The sequence below is a fragment of the Ambystoma mexicanum genome, chromosome 2p (assembly GCF_040938575.1).
Source record: "Ambystoma mexicanum isolate Mex_15411 chromosome 2p, UKY_AmexF1_1, whole genome shotgun sequence".
NCBI lineage: Eukaryota > Metazoa > Chordata > Amphibia > Caudata > Ambystomatidae > Ambystoma > Ambystoma mexicanum.
This window is the reverse complement of record NC_090923.1, coordinates 1,156,116,568-1,156,122,567: the sequence shown is the minus strand read 5'-3', so window position 1 is coordinate 1,156,122,567 and position 6,000 is coordinate 1,156,116,568.

The window sequence follows — 6,000 nt, the reverse complement described above, 5'->3', positions numbered from 1 at the left end:
GGCAGGGGCACTTGTATGATCTGGATCGAGTTCCTTCACTGGTCCCTTGCATGTGGTAGTACAGTCCTGCTGCGACTAAGCCCCTATACTTCAGGTAAGTGTTCCTGTTTGCCTTTGTGTTTCCTAGTCTGTTTTTGTTGTATTGTAAAGTTTGTTGTCTTGTATTGCTGTCCGTTCCACTTTTGATGTTTGCTCTTTTGTTTTCTTCCCTTGCAGGTGATGTGGTCGGCCCGGCAGGAGCTGCGGAGCTCGAGGCAGCAGCTGGAGGGAATGAGGAACGAAGCTGCAGTGGTACAGTAGCTGGTAAGTTGTGAAGAAAGGGCACGCGGGGTTCTAATGCGGCACGGCCCTTGGATGGATGTTCTAACCTTATCTTTCTTCTTGTTCACAGGGTCCGAGTTCATGGATGCGGAGTACGGTGCTGCGGCGTCGCAATCAAGATCACTGGATGTCAGGAGATGAGTCTGCAAATGAAGCGATGAAACACCGGTTTCCTGGAGGTGAGTATGCAAGTGAACGCCTGGTTTCAAAGGTAAGTAAACTGGTCCAAGCGGCGTTGAGTGTCACGTTGCACGCAAGTGCACAGTAACGCGAAGCACCGGCCTTAAGGATGGAGCAGCTTATATAGCTGAGCTTTCCTGCAATGAAATAAAGTAAAAGCACTCCTACACTGAAACAAAGTGTTCCTGCTCACATCTCTATAGGAGTCTGGCACCAAAGGCGCCAGGACTGAGTCCAGCCAGGGCCCCTGTGTTTATGGGTCCCAAAGGGACATAAGTGAGTCAAGTGACCCATTGCCCCCATCACTAGATGGTGTGGTTTTTGTGTTCTGGGGCCTGTGGCCATGACAGCAATCCCCCTCAAGGCCCCTCTCATGGGTGGTTTCCCCCCTAGCCCTAGTTTAGTGGGGTTATTGCAGTGGAACTGCCTGATTAATTGCGGAGCGTGGACATGCTTACTGGGTTCCCAGGTCCGATCTTGGGGTCCATAACCTTTCCAGTCTATAAGGTATTATTTTGGAAGTTATGTTTTGGCGGATATCAAGGGAAACCGTTCGGATTGGGAGGTGGAGTGATACTTCTCTCCTGAGGTAAGTTTCCCAGGGCAGTACATACCTGATTGGTTCCCCCCTTGGGCCGGGGGAGTGTATACATACCCCAAGATTGGCTTGGTACCCTTGTACCTATGGCTTACATAGGTGGCAGGGTCTGCGGTATCACTGTTCTGGGCCCCTGCCTGACTACCATCCGAGTGGGCCTGGGTGAGGGGTCCCTTCTGCCTTCCATTTTGCTTGTTGGCAGGAAGGTTACTTTTAAGCCCCTCCCATCTCCAGGTCCAAGGGAGGGTTAGTTCTCACCTCTGCCACTTTTGCAGCAGCAGGTGCATTAGACGGCTTGGGGACTTTGGGGGGGGGTTATTCTCAGTGGGCTTTTGGACCTCATAGATCCTGGTGGCTTGTTCAATTACCCAATCCAGGGTCCTGTGCTCGTGAAAAGTCGTGCACCAGCTGAGTAATTATGTTTTTAGGGAGCACATGGAAATAGGTTGTCACAAACTCCCTACTATGCGTGTTCACTCACCGGGAAGTATGAGCAAATGTGCGCTTTAGCTCCTGCACAGACTCCCTAGGCACCTGATCCTCCTCACATTGCAAATTATATGCAGCCTTTGCGGGCCTCCTGTGGGTTTCTGTGTGAGGAGAACTTTATTTAAATGGCAGCTTTATAGTTGGACCATTTATAATGATCCTGGTCCTCCAGTCTTGCAAATAAACTGGGGTACTCGGGTGAGAAAGTCCATTTAGCAAATGCTATACAATTCACATCATTTCTGATCTGGAATGATGCCATCATCTGCTCATAAAGTTCCAAGTGCTCCCATACCGAATACTTAACGTTCTTATGGGATCAGAAGCTCTTTATGGCATTGATTTGTCTTATTGGGCCTTTCCCAAAACCCTTGCTCAGTTTCCCTGTCTTTTTCTTCCTTTGCACCTGAGTCCGTTCATTTTCTGACTCAGAGCTACTTTGTGTACTCCATTCCCTGTCCTTTAGGAGCTCCCTATCTCTATGAGATTGTGAATATCTCCCAGAGTCACAGGATCTGGACTCCTCACGCCTGGACCGCCGCAAGCTCTCAGGGTCACTTTCCCAGTAGATACTTTTAAGTCCAAGATTACGCTCAGCCTCTTCTTTCCTCCTTTCAGGTAGTCTGCGGAAATCCACCCATCCCCCTGAATGGATGGGGGTTTTTTAATGTGCTCTTCCTATGTTGAAAATCTGTCTTTTCTCTTCCAGCGAAGAGGGCCAAGTGGTCTCTTTGTAGCCTCATCTTCTGCAAGTCTAACTCACTGATCTTGTCATTGTAAGAGGTTTCCGGGTCAGAATTACTTGCAAGATACCTTTTGGCCTCCCAGAATACACTGGTCCGGTCACCTTCCTTTCTGTGTGGTTGAGATGAATACTCATGTCATTCAATTGGGAATGCAGGCGACTTACAGTACCTGCACCCTCAGTGCATGCATTATGCAGTGCAGCAAACTCTATCCCTCCCTCTGCACTGGCTTGCTGTTGTGTTTTCAGCTCATCCTGTAGTTGTTCAATTACCCTTTCTTGTTGTAACTCAAAACATTCGCCCTACTGCACTTTATCTCCAAGCTATGTGAGTTTCTCTGAGCCTGTTTCCAAGCCTCAGTGCCCCCCCAAGTCCGGACTCTCCCTCTGGATTGGTTTAGGAGCCTAGAGCAGACATATGGCAATACCGATTTGCAGTCACCATTTGTTTCCATGCCAAATCACGGGAAAAATCTGGTTATGTGTGAAAAAATATTGTGATTTACTAGTAACAGCCATAATATATGTATATTTGGCTTCAACTAATCATGGGGAATTTAATAAAACAACAGCCGGATCTGCACCATGTTGGATGGCCGTTTAGGAATTCTCCGCCATTTTTACAAAAAGCATAATTTGTTATGAACATGCAATTTATTTGCCACATTCCTAATTTTACCCTCCATCAGTTCACCAACTCTCAAATTCGAACATGTTCAGAGCAGCCAGGAATCCTTTTAGGTGGTCATTACCATTCCCTAAATCAGAGGTGGAGGAATTTTATATCAAGACAATTACCTGGAAATTATCTAAAAAATGAAACATATATGTAATCAGTATGACTTGTGGTTTCTGGGAAAATGCAACAATTGTGGAAATCCATTTAAACAAAGGAAATCGTCATATGTGCAAATATGAGCTTCCCTTCCTCCAGGCCATTTACCACTCTGGACCAGCCCGTGAACAGCGTTTATTTGTATTAGTCTCTTTGTTGTTTGAAGCATAGGCTGCAGCTCGTAAATACCTGGGATGCACTGGCCACACAGAGATCCCCACCTGCAGACATCTGGCATTCCGTTCTCTTATCTTAAGGGGACCACCTTTTGATCTGAAAAGCTTCTATTTTCCTGTATTTTATTTTCAGAGTTCTGTCTTGATTGCAGCCCCTGTTTTCACAACTCCCCTCTTCATTTAGGTCATGCACCACCTAGGTCAATTTGCTCTGCACAGAAATGAGCTTTCAGAGACACCAAGTCTGAGGAAAATCTGTTTTCAACACCTCTTAGCGGGCACAATTTATTGCAGTTGGAAATAGCTGGGATGTAAATCGGGCTTTCAGTTGGGGAGTCCCTTGTGACATTTGCCCCACAGCAAGCAAAAGGTTCTGCCTCGGGCCTACAGGAACTTTTTCATGGTAACAAAGTGGGCGTTTCTTTTCAAATTTGTTATGTTATTTTGCATGTGAAGCATAATATACATTACCTTTTGTCAACAGGCCCCATGTCTTTTCCCTGACATTTTTATGTTTGCTTGGGTACATTTTTCTCATGTTTTGCTTTAAACTGCAAACATACATACAAATCCGTTTTGATGTCACTGTTTAAAAATCCTGTTTTTCATGTTAAAGGGACCTTTGAATTTCTTCTACCTTTACAAATTAAAATGCTGCTTTTCCTTTTGTAATAACAGGTAGGCCTTGTTCACCTGGCCCTTCCTTGTGTTACTTACCCCACAGTCTGCCTTAATAGGTCTGTTTTCAGTGTGAAGGTTTTGTTATAAATGTGCTGGCAGGTCATTTTATTCACTGGGCCCTTCAGTTGTTTTGGAGCCTTTCATTACACCCCACATGCATTATAACAGTTTCTACATACACAGCTATAGCAATGTCTCTGGTAGAACATCATGGAATGTGATTCCCCACGTGGCTCATCATAACAACAGTGCTGACAGCAGCAACCATGCCAACAGCACCATCACTTGAGACATGAGTGCTTCACACTGAGTCTATCATGATATTCTTGTGACTGCCGGAAAGCTAGAATGTCACTGCTGATATTGGAACAGTTGTGGAGCCATCTTATTACTTTTCCCGTACCTTCTTGCAAGACCTCTGCTGGTAAGAACAACACAAAGCAGCTCAATCTTTTGTGTTGGTGGCTATGGTGGTGATTTTGAGAAGTGGCGTTCCTCTAGGGTTGGGTTTACTGAATACATTGAAAGTAGTGTGGGGTACGTTGACGGATTCACCGTCTGCTCACAACTTCCTTGGATACCAGCACTGTCAATATTTGGAGTTGTAGAGGAATTTAAAACTGGATTTTGAATGAGAATACCGTTAAAATACTAACCTGCAAGTAAAAGAGGCACCCTCAGCACACGTCTTGCATTTTCTACAAGTTAAATGGCTGTAGTTATTTTTTGTGTGCTGATTATTTGCAGACTGTGAACCTCTCATAATGCCATCCTTCTCTAATGCTGCCTGCCGGGGATACTGTCAGGGACGTCATTTGGGGGTCGCCAGAGGTCGCAAGAGCGACCGCTGACGATTGGCCAGCGACCTCTGTCAATCTCTTGCGACCTCTGGCATCCGTCCAATCAGAGGAGGGGGCGTGGCCACCTTGCTGGTCCTCCATTTTGCACGTGGTTTCGGTTTGTCTAAGTGCGCGGCACTCCTGAGCTCTGCTCCTCCTGGCTGTGTCCAAGAAAGGCCCGGTGATGGTGAGGTGAGTACACAGTCTCAGGGTGGAAGTGGCTGTGTAAGTCTGACTGAGAGGAGGGGGGTGGGCGGGTGTGTGCGTGGGGGCGGTTGCTGCATCGTGTGTGTTGGGGTGGGCGGGTGTGTGGGCGGTTGCTGCATCATGTGTGTGGTCGGTGGTGTTGCTGTGCCCAGCCCTTGCCTGCTGCCACGGCACCGCTGCAGGCCCAGGCTGAGGTCGGGTGTGTGTGCTTCGCACACCATGTGGTATTCCCATCTAGCTTTAAGGGTTCGGTGCCGTGTGTTGCTGCAAATTGTAGGGAATACCATGACTCTGCTCGTTTACTGTATCGGGGGGCCCGCTAAACGTTATACATCGGAGAGGTTGTGGGGGAATGTTACCATTTTGAAGAATCTAGCAACAACAGATTGTGACTTTATATGAGTGAAGTAATGCAGGCGGATGAATGGGGGAAGTCAGGGTGGGCACACGGTGGGCGAGGACGTTAATTCAAAATTTTATCCAGGGTAGGAGGGTAAAACTGGGGCCTGTGGGGCAAAGGACTTATCATGAGGCGCTCTCCGCAAGTGAGCAATGGTGGGCGTAGAGAGGTACAGAGCGGCAGCAGCACAGAGCAATCTATTATTGTGATCTTGGTATTTTCAGGGATCGTTATTGGATGCGGGCCAGGGGCATATCCGGCCCCCTTACACGTGTTCTCATCGTGCGGAATAGTTAAACAGGATGCAAGTACATGTTGTACCAGAGTTTGCTAGCCGTCTTGCTTCGGGCCAGTTCTGTTGTTTGAAAGGGATTGATGGTGGTAACATAGGGAAGGAGGTTTCACAATGTGGGGTGCAGTTCATAATAATTACGCAGTGTTTGCTGGGTGGTAGATGCTTCTTTCTGGAAATATGAGCGTTTTTGGTGTCCATGCGGTGCCTTTTGGAAATGCGAGTTTGGAAGAAAGA